We start from the raw sequence: 15,515 nt of genomic DNA on the forward strand, positions 1-15,515 counted from the left end.
TTTTATGGCTGACTTAGAACAATCCTTCCTCAGCTCTTGTCCCCTAGTGTCCCTCCGCTACTTATGCTACATTGATGACATCTTCATCATATGGACCCATGGGAAGGAGGCCCTGGAAGAATTCCACCTGGATTTCAACAATTTCCACTCTACCATCAACCTCAGCCTGGACCAGTCCACACAAGAGATCCATTTCCTGGACACTACAGTCCAAATAAGTGATGGTCACAGAAACACCATCCTAAACAGGAAACCTACAGACCACTATACTTACCTACATGCCTCCAGCTTCCATCCAGGACACATCACGAGATCCATTGTCTACAGCCAAGCCCTAAGATACAACTGCATTTCCTCCAATCCCTCAGACAGAGACAAACACCTACAACATCTCTATCAAGCATTCTTAAAACTACAATACCCAGTTGGGGAAGTGAGGAAACAGATTGACAGAGCGAGACGGGTACCCAGAAGTCACCTACTACAGGATAGGCCCAACAAGGAAAATAACAGAACACCACTAGCCATCACGTACAGCCCCCAGCTAAAACCTCACCAGCGCATCATCAATGATCTACAACATATCCTGGAAAACGGGGTGGCTAAAATATAATGATTAAAAAAAACAATAAAAAAAATCAGATTTTTTTTATTTAAATCGGATTTTTTTGATAAAATGCTTTTTGAGGAAAAATCCTATCTAAAGTTAGTTTTAATTAAGATACATTATAGCTCAAATATATCTCATCATGGAATAGGGATTAAACATTCTAATTCTACAGTATGAGACAATATAGTCATGTCATGTTTAAGAGAAGGTTGGTAAATGGATTAGGGACCCAATCTTATGGGGTTCCCAGGGCTTCAGTATAGGTTATTTAGGTTAATCTTTCTATCTACCCAATGGGACTCAGTGCTCAGTTTAGAAGATACCATCAGAGATGCTTAGTTTTGCAGTTCTCAGACTGTGGATTTGTGTCTCCAGAGATAACATGCTTGTTAACAGCAAAAATGTTTTAAAATAAACAAATAATATATAGAGGTGAGAAATAACAGACCTGAGCCCTATTGTCCCTCTGCAAATTTGAGTACAGAATCAATCCCTTACCTCTCTCTTAAAGTGCAAAGTTTCAAAAAGTTCAATGAATAGAAGATTGTTGGGGGAGGAATAGATCTGGACAAGGAGAAGAAGTCTGGAGATAAATGTGAGAAGGGAGGGACAGGCAGTAGAAACAAAACTGAAACTGTTTGAGCAGCATATTCCAGAAGTCTTGAGGTCTTTCTGAATGTAGCCTTCATTGATTTGAGATCTACGCAGGGCTGGCTCCAGGCACCAGCGAAGGAAGCAGGTGCCTGGGGTGGCCAATACAAAGGGGCGGCACTCTGTCCGTTACTGGGGCGGCACGTCTGGGTCTTCAGCAGGAAGTCCCTCAGTCCCTCTCTTCCTCTTTGAGCTGCCGCCAAAGTGCCACCGCCGAAGAGGAAGAGAGGGAGTGAAGGACCTGCTGCCAAACTGCCGCCGAAGAATGGAGCGGCGCGATTGAGCTGCCGCTGAAGTGCCACTGATTGGCTTTTTTTTTTTTTCCCCCGCTTGGAGCGGCAGAAAACCTGGAGCCGGCCCTGGATCTACCATACCATTTTCTCACTAGAAGGGAAAACCTATAATTGCAGCAGGCCATAAAAGAGACCCAGTTTGGGAATATTTTAATGAAGTTCCTCTACCTGTGGGTAAGACAGCATGTGTGCAAAATGCAAACAGTGCAACAAAGAAATGCAAGGCCTGGCTGCCTGAATGAAACATCATCATGAGACGTGATCCTTCTCAGGGGGAAGCTGCGTTGAAGATGATGAAAGGAACATGTGTAAATGTGCAGGATCTTCAGGTTTGTAAACTTTTTTATTTCATACTTCTTTCTTAAGGACTGCCTGTCTTCCTTCTGGACTATTCTTGAATTCTCATGTTTGAGGAAAAAATATAGTTGTTACTCTATGGTAAGTACTCTATAGATGCAGTTGTGATAAAAAATAAATAACTGAAATAGGCAGATCTTCCTTTTACAATTTCACCTTTAAAGTAGTACTGAGTGTCAGTGAATGCAATGAGTAATACTAAATGAGCAGTATGGTAATAATAATTAAATAACTGCATTAACTTATTTTGTTTAGGAGAATCCATCCTCAATATACAGGATTCTGAAGACTATCCACCTTCAAGATCACCATCATTTTCTATAGTTTCAGAGATATCTCCCAATGATAGTGTTTCAGTCACATCATATATGTCACATAGCCACAATATATCACCTGTAGCAAAAAGAGAAAAAAACTCCATCATCCAGAAACAACAATAGATACGTTTGTGGTAAGAAACAGCAGATTACAAAAAGAGGTAATTGATGAAAAAATTACCCGGTTTATTTATGCAACAAACTCTCCTTTCCATATGATTGAGAACCCACACTTCATTAACACAGTTCATTAAGACCAGGATACAGTCCACCCAACAGAGCAGATGTCGCAGGCAAATTGCTGGATAAAGTGTATGAAAGAGAAATTGAGCAGAGTTCAAAAGATCTAGAGGGTGAAATTGTTAACCTGAGTCTTGATGGGTGGAGCAATGTCCACAATGATCCTGTTGCATGTGCTTGTGTGACAACAGAAGAAGGGAATGTCTTCCTTACAGAAACAATGGATACATCAGGAAATGCACACACAGCAGAATACTTACAAGAAGTAGCAGTAAAAGCTTTTCCTGAAAAAGCAGGAAAGCTTTTTTTGTTTTTCAGATTATGAACAAACAAGAAAATGAAGACGAAGACGACTGAGTTAGCTGCAGAAGCCAATATTTTAAGTTTCTCATGTTGACCTGTCGATTTTTTTTTTTTAATATTTCATTTAACTATTTTAGTGAAAAACAATTAACAAAAACAAACCTGATTTTAAAAAACTTGAACGTTTAACTAAATTCAAAAATTCATATGCTTGTTTTGTTAAAATATTATATGTTTGCTGTTGAAGAAAAAAAATCCAGAATACATAATGTTGTTTTACTTAAATAAAATACAATTTAAATGTCTGTCTGGTGATGTTCTCCTCCAAATACAGCCTGACAAGAAAATCCTCCAAATATTAATGATTAACCTGTTGAATTGGAGATAGTTCACCTCCCAATGACTTCATAAATATCTGCTTCAATTACCTTTGGTAAATGAAATAAATAACCAAACAATCATTCATTTTCTGATATAGCTGTAAAACTAATCTGAAAAGTTTTCAAAATAAATCACTTTTAAAATATATGGTGTGTACCTTCTAAAAATGAATCTATCTCTGAGTTGTGAAGAATATGTATTAAGGTTATAACAACTGTGACAAAGTTCCTCCTCTATCTTGGTGGGTCCTGCGCTTATTGGCAGATTTTCTTGCCTCAGAGAATCACCATGTGAGTTGGGGAACAGCCCATAGACCTTCCCCTCTGGAAGAACTCACAGTCCAGGTCAATTGGGAGGTTTGGAGGGAACCCAGGCCCATCCTCTACTCCGGGTTCCAGCCCAGGGCCCTGTGGACTGCAGCTGTCTATAATGCCTCCTGTAACAGCTGCATGACAGCTACAACTCCCTGAGCTACTTTCCCATGGCCTCCTCCAAACACCTTCCTTATTCTCACCACAGGACTTTCCTCCTGGTGTCTGATAACGCTTGTGCTCCTCAGTCCTCCAGCAGCACACTCTCTCACTCTCAGCTCCTTGCGCCTCTTGCTCCCAGCTCCTCACACTCACACCACAAACTGAAGTGAGCTCCTTTTTAAAACCCAGGTGCCCTGATTAGCCTGTCTTAATTGATTCTAGCAGCTTCTTCTTAATTGGCTCCAGGTGTCCTAATTAGCCTGCCTGCCTCAACTGGTTCTAGCAGGTTCCTGATTACTCTAGTGCAGCCCCTGCTCTGGTCACTCAGGGAACAGAAAACTACTCATCCAGTGACCAGTATATTTGCCCTCTACCAGACTCCTGTACCCCACTGCTCTGGGTCTGTCACACAACCAACAAAAATGCACTTTTATGTAGAATTCCATGATTAAATCGAGTTTTCCTTACTAGTGAATTTGAATTTAAATCAAATCCAACCTGCTAGAAAACAGTCCTCTACTCTCACAGGTCTTGGGAGGCAGACCCCCAACCTGAAACAAATACTCACCAGCAACCACACACCCCACCGCAGAAACACTAACCCAGGAACTAATCCCTGTAACAAACCCTGTTGCCTTCTCTGTCTTCACATCTACTCTAGCAACACCATCATAGGACGCAACCACACCAGCCACACCATCAGGGGCTCATTCACCTGCACATCTACTAATGTGCTATATGTCATCATGTGCCGCAATGCCCCTCTGCCATGTACATTGGCCAAACTGGATGGTCTCTACGTAAAAGGATAAATGGACACAAATCAGACATCAGGAATGGTAACATACAAAAGCCAGTAGGAGAACACTTCAGTCTCCCTGGACATTCAATAACAGATTTAAAAGTAGCCATTCTTCAACAAAAAAACTTCAAAAACAGACTTCAAAGAGAAACTGCAGAGCTACAATTCATTTGCAAACTTAACACTGTCAATTTGGGCTTGAATAGGAACTGGGAGTGGCTGGCTAACTACAAAAGCAATTTTCCCTCTCTTGGTATTGACACCTGCTCATCAATTATTGGGAGTGGACCACATCCACCCTGACTGAATTGGCCTTCAACACTGGTTCTCCACTTGTAAGGTGACTCCCTTCTCTTCATGTGCCAATATATATTTATGCCTGTATCTGCAATTTTCACTCCACGCATCTGAAGAAGTGGGGGTTTTACCCACAAAAGCTTATGCCCAAATAAATCTGTTAGTCTTTAAGGTGCCACCGGACTCCTTGTTGTTTTTAAAGTCAAATAAACAATCTCACCCGAGAGGAAAGTGTCCTGTTCAGAGAACTGTAGTGTGGTTCTACTCAAAGTTTCTTGATATGGTACCAGATTTCTTTGACATGGGGGCATGAGTCGTCATCTGAGAAGCAAGCATTTGACTACGAAAGCAGACAGGCCTGATAGCCAAGATGAGGTCAAATGGAAGTAAGAATTTTCCACTTTTTCACCCCTCATCCATGGTATCTTCTCACTTAGGCACCATCAGCAATTAGAGGATCCCAGCCTAAGGCATGACAAGTACCTGAAAGAAGAGTGTAAGCAATTTCTTCTTCTTCTTCCCCTTATCCCATCAACTGGGGTCAGGTCATCGTGCAAGCATCCACCATCTTTGCCTGTCTGAGGGACCACTAAGGTCCACCTTCTTATCATTGTCTTTGATGCAATCCATCCAGTACTTCTTTGGCTGTCCTAAGAGACGCTCTCCTGACACCCTCTCCTGCTCTCCTGTCTTTATTCATCTTCTGCATGTGTCTGAACCAGTGAAGTTGGTCTGCCACATCGTGGACTTTGACTTCCACCCTAATACTTTCATTTTGATATAAGTCTCTTGGTGTAGCTTCTTTTATGGTGCAAAGACACCTCAAACACCTGTAGGTGTTGAACCTCCTGTCTCTTTACCATCCATACTTCTGCACCACACAGCATTGCAGGGCACACCATTGTACTATACATGGGCTTTCAGTCTCAGTGGCAAACACAACCCTTGAGATGTTGTTCCACCTTCTCCCTGCACTCTCCAGTCTGGACTTTATCTCAGGTTCAAGCTCACCCTCTTCGATGACCCAGCCATCAAAGCACTTGTACTGGTCAATCTGGCTTAGTTTCACTCCATTAATTTTTATGTCCAATGTCCTTGTGGCGACTCACCTCACATGTCCTCTGTCTTAATCATGCTCATATTCATCCCAGGCCAGTTTAGCTGGTCATACCACTGGTTTGCTATTTCCTCTAGGTCTTCTTTTGAGGATGCCCATAGTGCTATTTTGTCTGCATATAGCAGTATGACATTCCAGGGTGCAATCCAGACCAGTGAGAGGCTGTATCATCCCTGCTCTGCAACCGTGGATGCCTCACAATGCTTTGTTGCTGTAGCTTCCAGCTGGGCTGCTCAGAAACTGCCAAACAATATGCATGTCACACCTTGAGTGTCTGTGTATAGCTACGGCCCTGGCCCAGCAGCCTGTCAGCAAACACCAGCCACACTCTGGCTCCCACCAGCCTGTGTTATTGCTTGCAAGGTGACCCCCAACACACTCCCAGTCCCGGATTTCCCCCCCAAAAATGTCTGTTCTGTAATTTCCAGCCCTCTCCTGGACAGCTCGGATATTTTAGGTCTGTTGTCCCTGTTAGGGAACAATATACAACAACCTACCACTTTAAATGGAGTTACCCACACAGCTCACAACACTAGATTAGTTTTTATTAAAGAATGAAACAAGTTTATTTAACAAAAAAGAGAGGATTTTAAGTGATTACAAGTATTAAGGCATTAAAGTCAGAACTGGTTACAAGAAAAATAAAGATGAAACACTTCCTAGTACTAAATTTAACAAACTAGACTTGGTTGAAGGTCAAGTATCAGAGGGGTAGCCATGTTAGTCTGTATCTGTAAAAAGCAACAAAGAGTCCTGTGGCACCTTGTAGACTAACAGACATATTGGGGCATAAACTTTCGTGGATGAATACCCACTTTGTCAGACTCATGTGGTGGAAATTTCCAGAGGCAGCTATAAATATGCAGGCCAGAATCAGTCTGGAGATAACGAGATCAGTTCAATCAGGGAGGATGAGGCCCTCTTCTAGCAGTTGAGGTGTGAAAACCAAGGGAGGAGAAACTGATTTTGTAGTTGGCTAGCCATTCACAGTCTTTGTTTAATCCCTTTGTGGTGAGGGGAAATCCTGGGACTGAAGCAGCCTGATTCCTGCTTGAAGAGGATCCCTGCCAGCCCCTCTGCAGTGACTGAGAAGTCCAGAGCCATCTCTGAACCTGAGAATCATTCATGAAGTTTGTGACTGCACCATCTTTTAGTTAGTCAGTCAGGGAATTTGTTTTGGGGACCCCCTACTCCCTGAACTGTGTCCTCAAGCCAGGAGTCTTGGTCTAGTCATTTCTGCATCCCTTGCCAAATTACAAAAATGGCATCTGTGGTTCCTAGTTCTTTCCTAAAGCTGAATTGTTCTTGTCTGAAGAGTGGTTACACCATTCTTCTAATCCAGGGGTGGGCAAACTTTTTGGCCCAAGGGCTGCATCTGGGTATGTGACAATAGCTTTATAATAATAATAATAATTAATGGAGATATCCTATCTCCTAGAACTGGAAGGGACCTTGAAAGGTCATTGAGTCCAGCCCCCTGCCTTCACTAGCAGGACCAAGTACTGATTTTGCCCCAAATCCCCAAGTGGCCCCTCAAGGATTGAACTCACAACCCTGGGTTTAACAGACCAATGCTCAAACCACTGAGCTATCCCTCCCCCCCGTTTATCCCTCAATAGTTTCCACATTCCTGGATACTTCCCTTTTTATGTATTGGGCCCAGGATAGACTTGCACCAGTCTTTAGGAATTCTTATCTTGCCATAAGCTTTAACCACTCTGCTCACCCATTTTATGTCTCTCTCACCCAAGCCTTTCACCAGGTCCAACATCACTTCATGAGGTCCTGCTGCCTTACCATTCTTCATTTCCTGGACTGCATTTCTCACCTCCTCCTCTGTCAGACTCAGGCACTACGTTAGGATCACATGTTGGCAACTCCACTTTTGCTTATTTTGAGAAACTCTCAAAATATTTTTCTACCTCTCTTTCACTTGTTTGGGCATTATTAGCTATCTCCCCTGATTGTCATTTACAAATAATGTTACAATACCATCCCCCTTCATTTTGGGTCTTATTTTTGCAATGTTACAGATCTTTTTGCCAGCCAGATTTGAGTCATTTACAGGCTTGGTGTACAAATCACCTAGGGCACTCTCTTTGCCCTTCCTCACTGCCTGCTTGGCAGCTCACTTGGTTTCTTTGTATTCCTTTTCATTTCCATTCAATGGATTCATTTCTTTTTTCTTTACACAGAATTTTCTTAGTTTGCATCACTATTTATATTCCACCAGACCACCTCCACTCCTCTCTTTCCTATGTTTTTTTCCCATCTACATCATGCACAAACCTCCTCCACCACTGCAATCCATGTTATTTTGAGGAGGTTCCATTTCTCTTCAGCTCATGCCGAATCTGTTTCCAGACACCTATCCGGTACTGATTGCAAAAACATCTTTGCCAGACTTCCCTCTAACTTTCTGTACTTTGATCTTGTTTCTTTTCAGCTGAGTTACCTCTTTGCCCAACACTCTGCAGCAATATTTGCTGCAAGGCCTTTGTGTTACAGTACTACCATCTCTCTAGGTATCATTTTGACACCACTGAGATTTTATTACCAATATCATGTCAATCTGGTTTTCTATCACTAATGTGCATAACCAAATGACTCTCCCTCTTTTGGGCCCATGTATTGGCTGTCATCTATTGGTTGGCAATAAACAGGTCTAGATGCACTTTCCCTTCCTAATTCATAGAGCCTAAGCCTATTTCACACACCCTTCTGGTTTTGCTTTTGTGTGCAGTCAAGTCGCTCAGCACCAACAGCCCCTCCTCAGGGGCTGTTGCATCCACTAGTACCTTCAAGTCTTGACGGAAACTCTCCTTCGCTGTTGACATGCATACAGTGTTATCACAAACATGATATACTCTTTAACTTGGACTCATACAGCCATCAGTCTGTCACTTACTCTAATAACTTCAAACACCGTCTTCCTCAGCTCTCCTCTCTGACTCCATTGTGCCCCCATTTTGTCATCCACGTAGAAGAGTTTCCAATCTAAGCCCAACTCCTTTGCTGCATTCCCTGTCCAGCATGTTTTCTGTAGACATAGAACATCAATACCTCTCATTATTATCATATCAACTACTTCCATACATTTACCTGTCAAAGTGGATATATTTAGTTTCGCTACTTTTCTGACAAACAATTTAACTTGGTTAATCCAACTGAGAATAGCTTAAAAAAAAAAGGTTGAATTCTACAGTTGAAGAGAAACTTCTAAGCACATTAGCTGAAAAATGATCCAAACTCAGTAGTCTGTGCTGCTGCGTGAGAAAAGCAAACTTTAATAGCTATATAATTGATTGCTGAAGGTGTTTACTAACTTTTAAGTTCAGCACGTTTCTACGCATGGATACAATTTACATTTACATGATTATTCAACTGTCCATGGCTGTCAGGGAAGGATAGATTTGCATCCATGATGATGAAGCCATGTATTCATTTTTGTACTGCAGGTACAGCTGGCACTCCAGCAGGGGGGTAAAGAGGGGACAGGGAGGGTTGGTAGCAAATAGGGCTTTTGGTTTCTGTTTAGATTTTCTGCTGTTTTTGTTTACACCCTTAATAAAAAACACCACACAGACAGAGCTTTCAGGGGCTTGTTTCTTCATGGAGAGCAGGAGCAATCCAAGTTGCCATAAAGCTCAGTTTTCTGATACCTTGTTAAATGTTTATTTAGTGAAAATCATGCTTATCTTAACTAAAGAGCTCAGACATTTGTTATTGGATTCTATTGTTGCCATTTCTCCTCTTTCCAATAGCATCTCAAGAACCTGGATCGTCACCAAGTTATAATCTCTACCAGATGAATTCAACTAACAGTATAGCTCCTGTTCTGACCGCAGCTCTCACTTGGGATCCTTTCCTTCCTCGCTTCTCATCCTTCCAGCCAATCACCAAGTCAATCCTTCCCCCAATCTACTATATTGGAGAGCTGTTCTTGCTTACCCTATTAAAGAAACAAGGCAAGAATTTAGTAATAATGCAACTGATGAAATTATAAAATAGAACCCTTGAGTTTATTGGTTCTTTTGTTCTCTGTCTCACACTCTAATAACTAGTTGAAAGACCACTTTCCTCCTTTTTTTCTTATTCTCAGTCATAACATTTAAGATCATCAGGGATGCGTTTGTTAATAGGCCTTCAGTCTGAACATGTAGAGGCAGAGTGTTCTTACTGATGTGCTACTCAGCTCTGGAATTCATTGCCCTAGATGGAGCAAGAAAACAAATGCTGAGGTTGCTGATTTGGGTCCTGCAAAGTCATAGCTATGAGGCCCTTTGAATTAGAGGAACTGGGAGTGCAAAAGAAAACTGCTGTTTTTTAATTTTGTTTTTTAAAGTAAGGCCAACAATTTCACATTAGGTTGCCTTAAGTTGGATACCAGGGTTTGTACTCCAGCAACTAAGCAAGTGAGGTTATTTTCAGAGGTGCTGAACATCTGAAGTTCCTACGGACTACAGTGAAAGTTATGTCTTTATCAAGGTGTCTAAAATGGATTTAGGTGCCTAACCATAGAAAATCTAGTTTGAAAACTTAAACCACAAGACCTTTTTTATTATAAAGCAAAACCAAGAAGCCTTTTACAGTCCTGAAATCCAATCTCCTTTGGGGAAAGGTGGCTCATATCTTTTGCCTCAACTCAGTTACCTGCACAGGATGTTTTCTTTTCTCTAACATAGGAAAGGTGAGAGAGAGAGAAAATGAGGGATGACAAAGGAGAATAGCCCCAGAGTTTGGAGGGGTGAAGAGGAGGTAATCCAAGCAGGAAGGGAGAATGGAGAGGGGGAACAGTCCCAGCAAGTTGAGGAGAGACAAGAAAGTGAGTGTGAGGAGTGGAACCCCAGCATGAGTGGGGCAAACTGCTCCAATCAGGTTGTGGCTGAGAGCAGAGGGAAATAACACCGAGGGTGAACAGTGGAACCCGTTGCAGGAAGGATGGCAGGTGCACAGCACTGGGGTTAGGTGAACAGTGAGAAACACAGCATGAAGGATAACAGGGAGGGCTGTACACTGGGAGATAAGGAGGAGGGAAAGAAAGTGGGTGAGAGCAAGGGAAAGAACATGTCCTCTCACCCAGCTACAGGCATTTCACTGGTGAATCCAAGCAGTGGATCTCCGAGCCCTCTGGGTATCCATAGGTTCCATACAGGTTTTTGTTTTAAAAAGCTTCCATTGGAGATCTGGGCTCTCTAGAGAGCCGTGCACGCGTACATACAAACTTGTCCAGGAAAAGCCTTATCAGGCTTCCTTCCTGATTCTCTCTAGCCCTGCAGTGTGACCCCGTGGTATGTCTCGGTGCTGCTCCCCTAATGGGCGTGTCGTTTACCATCTAAGCACCCAGCCAGCATTTACAATCTCTGGGATCCATAAAAGGAGGAGATACAGCTCAGTTTCTCTCTCGTTGACAGGGGACAGGATTGGAAGACAGGGCATATAGGAAGTATGGGGGGGAAGGAGGACAGTTCCCCCCTTGCCTGACCTAAATGGTGTCCCTAGTCTAGGCTCTTCTGCAATATAACAGTGTTTAATAATGAACAACGGAATCCTCTTCACAAGAGTCCAGAAGGACATTGTAGGGCAAAGTCAATCCTTACTCAATGGGAGTTTCTCTGAGAATTACATCATAAAAGCCGAGCCAGGACTTCAGGAATTGGAACGTAGTATGTAAATAATTGTGTCTCAGTTTCCTATCTATAAACTAGGGAAAGTAATATTTTCTTTCTCCCACCCTTTGTCTATGTTGTATGACTGGTAGCTTTCTGGGGCAGGGATTGGCTTTCACCCATTTGTACAATGTCTAGTGTAATGGGGCTGTGATCTCAGCAGGGGCCGCTAGGCATTAATGCAATGCAAACAGTATGAATAAAAGTTCACTGATTACACAGACATTTGCTAACTGTGAGTGCTACTGAAACAATTCCATAAGTGGACAACGAAGTGAACTGATAACTACTGAGTGTAACTTTTATGCAAGATTAGCAGAGAAATACAGCCTGGCGTAGGCCACCCTCTGCCAGATTTCAGTGTTAAGCAAAGGATAGGAAGCCATGGCCTCTGAAGTTTAGGCCTAGCTGTTCTGCAACCAAGGGAGGTGGCCGATGACAGTTCACAACTGACTTTGAAGCACAGAGACTCCATCATGATAATTCAGGAGGAGGAAACACTAGTGATGATTGAAATGAGAACCCACAACAATGCAAAACTAGGTAAGAGCCAAACAAGGCTCCCTAAACTGCTAGAAACAGCATATGGAGTTAGTGGGCAGCATGCGCATACCATGGTGATGAGATTGAGAAAGCAAGAGAGAGGGAGAAGAAAAGGAGGGTTGGTCAAGGTGTTGAGCTCACATCTGATGAACAGGGAGAGGAACTCAACTTACGTGTTCGTAGCTGTCGTCCAACAGAGACCAGGTTTGTTAACATCATGGCCATGTAGCAAAACCCACTTTATTTCCTGGATACTTGGGGAAGGGTTTGGCTGAAGGAGAGTGTAGCAACATACGAGGATTTGGTAGGGTTGGCTTCATGGGTTGATATTATTGTCAGTCCAGTATGTAATTATTTATTTGTATTGGGGTGATTATTCTTATGGGAAAGCACCTCTCCCCCACTCCCAGTATGTCCTTTTTCTTCCCTCACCTTATTTCTCTTCTTTCCTATCCCTTTCTTTTTGCCTTCTGTCTAATAAGAGTCTGGCTTAGCCAGCCAAGACTATATTTTGCAATTCTGCTGTGAGCCTGTGACCAGAGAGGCAGCTAAGAGCAATAGCCCAAACAGCCTTGGTATAACTTTGCCAGGTCTTGGTGTGGCTGCTAAGATGATATGCTGTGCTTGTGTTTTTCCAACAGTGAGGCTGCAAGTGAAAGGGACTTAAGCTTCATTTTCTATCCTTGGTATTCCTGTCTTTCCCCTTTTGTGTGTGCTTGTCTTCTTTTGCTTTCTGGGACACAGGACTGAACTGAGCTCCATTTATTTTCACGACCCAATCAGGGCATAAGCCTTGTAGTGAGGGGCTGAATTTCACCCAAAATGGTTCAAAAAAGAACTAGACAAGTTCATGTAGGAGAAGTCCATCATGGTTATTAGCCAGGATAGGCAGGGATGATGTGCCTAGCCTCTGTTCACCAGAAGCTGGAAATGGGCAACAGGGGATGGATCACTTGATGATTAACTGTTCCGTTCATTCCCTCTGCGGCACCTGGGATTGGCCACTATTGGAAGACAGGATACTGGGATAGATGGACCATTGGTTTGACCCAGTATGGCCATTCTTATGTTATGTTCTTATGTTCTTAACCCTATGATATCACCAAGAGGAGTCCATAGATATGAGAGGCAGACTGCGGGTACAGCATTATGGGGAATTAGTGGTCACGACAGGCAAACTCTGAGCACAGCCCTTAGAGGGCCATTGTTACAGGGCTGCTGAAGAGAAAAGGAGAGACCACAATCTGATATCAGAGGAACTTCTCAGAAAGTACAAAGAGGGTATATTCAGGAAATTGGGGTCATGGCAGGAAAAAAACAGCTGTGAACTGTCCCCAGATGTGAAAGTATTCCCAGAGACAGAAGGAAAAGCCTTTGGATACATCATCTCAAATACCAACAGATTGTGAGTTTAAAATATAGCAGAAATTTAAAATATAGCAGAAATATGTGTCCAGATTAAGGTCAGCAAAGAGTTAATCCTCAGTATAGTGCCACAATGCATAAACTAGCTGACAGAACTAGAGTGAAGTTAGTAGTAGTATTTACTGCTTCAGCAATGGACTGTGAGTGCTTGGAAAAGGAGCGGCCCCTGCTCTGAGTTGCTTACACTGTAACTTAGACAAGGGTTAAGAAACAGACAAGGACGGAGAGTATAGTTAGGACAGAGGTGACGGCAGCTCACAAGTTCTGCTTTAGTTGCTTTCCTATTTTCTCGGTTCCTTTTCTTCTATTTGTGGATGCAGTTTTTAGATGTAGTGGAGTTTCTTTTCCCATTCTTTATAACCAATGGTATTGTTAGTGGCAAGAAGTAGCAACTGCTAAAAGGGCAGGAGTTGTAGTTATGTGTGTTGGGAGAAGTCAGCCCCTATGAAGGAAGTACCCTCCTTAAGTGGATACTTACATAATGGTGGATGATCATATTTTTCACATATAGAAGATAACAGGCATGTAATCTTCAATGGTATTCAGAGTGATAGCATCCCCACTGACTCCTTTGTAGTCAAAAATCACATAATCATATGTGCAATGTGTTTGCCATATACACCAATGACGTGTTCTATTTGTTCAAAAAGGACAGAGGTTACCGTAAAATGGAGGTGTACAGTGCAGATCCAGATCAAAACTTTGAAGGTGTTTGGATCCAGGATTTGTTTCAGCCTGTTGCATAAACAAGGCCCATTTCCAAAGATTAGATCTACATTTGAAATGTGCTAGTGTTTGGGAAGCTTTGAGTCAGCATTCTGGGTCAGACCTGTCTCTAATTCAATGATTATGTGAGAGTCTGGCCAGCACACTTTCAATATCAGCACACTCTCAATATAAATAATCAATCAAGTGATACTTTGGTGGAGGGAATTTGTGTGTGTCTCCAAGTCTGTGTGTGCCTTTCTGAAGGACCATGGTCTAGTGACTAAGAGCTTGATCCTACATCATTAACATAAGAATAGCCATACTGGGTCAAGCCAATGGTCCATCTAGCCCAGTATCCTGCTGTCCAACAGTGGCCAGTGACAGATGCTTTAGAGGGAATGACGAGAACAGAACAATTATCAAGCGATCCATCCCCTGTCTTCCACTCCCAGCTTCTGGCAGTCAGATGTTTAGGGACACCCGGAAGATGGGGTTGCATTCTTGACCATCTTGGCTAATAGCCATTGATGGACCTGTCCTCCATGAATTTATCTAATTATTGATTACTATTTAAGATATACAGTTTAATTTAATTAATTTATCAACATCAGTAGGAATTTTTCCATTGACTTGAATAGGAGTAGGAACAAACTTAAGGCACAAGTCAAGGAATTGGGAAATCTGGTTTCAGCCATTGAGTTGGCCACAGACCTGCTGCTTGGTCTTGGCAAATGACCTACCCATGATGATATGTATACACAGGACATGAAGGTATGATTTTTAGCATGGGTATTTCTTCTGATGCATTGATGCACAAAAGTTTTTAACAAGAAGTTTTATGAAAATTATGTCCCATTTTTTGACCAGCTCTATATTTTGTTGTTGGAGATTTTGGAGTTTTTTAGTCCGTTGTATACGTCCTATTTCTGGGTGCACTGAAATGCAAATTTTTAAAACACAGCCCAGTGATGATCTCAGCCACCATATATTGACAATGTTTGCTAAGCCCATCTCAAAGAAGAAAAGAATTCTCTTCCTGCTTAACACAATCCCTCCACAGACAACAGGAGTAAACACATGCACTTTGTCGAGTGTCAGCAAACTTGGCCCTGGGGGAGAAGTGAGTTCCAGAATGAAGGACCCACCAACTACTAGATATACAGATCTAGGAACTGCCACCTTGGGTGTCTCAGCTGATCCCCACAGTTGATCAAGAGCATGATAAGGAGAGATAAGGTTTATAGGGCAGTCATGACCAAAACCTCAGTAAATCAGAAACTATTCCTCTAACAGGTTTATAGTATTAGTTCTGTAGATCGCATGCTATTA

General features: G+C 42.4%; 1 protein-coding gene across 1 annotated transcript in view; it reads right to left on the reverse strand.

Annotated features, from left to right (window-relative positions):
* Positions 1–11,086, reverse strand: part of CD36 (CD36 molecule) — a 73,822-nt gene extending 62,736 nt beyond the window's left edge. Inside the window, exons 1-2 of the mRNA XM_034765669.1 lie at positions 10,921–11,086; positions 8,750–8,881 (exon numbers count right to left, since the gene is read on the reverse strand). The gene's annotated coding sequence lies outside the window, so the exon portion shown is untranslated. The remainder of the gene's footprint in view (positions 1–8,749; positions 8,882–10,920) is intronic.
* Positions 11,087–15,515: the final 4,429 nt, after the last annotated feature.

This window comes from Trachemys scripta, chromosome 1 (genome assembly GCF_013100865.1).
Source record: "Trachemys scripta elegans isolate TJP31775 chromosome 1, CAS_Tse_1.0, whole genome shotgun sequence".
NCBI classification, from domain to species: domain Eukaryota; kingdom Metazoa; phylum Chordata; order Testudines; family Emydidae; genus Trachemys; species Trachemys scripta.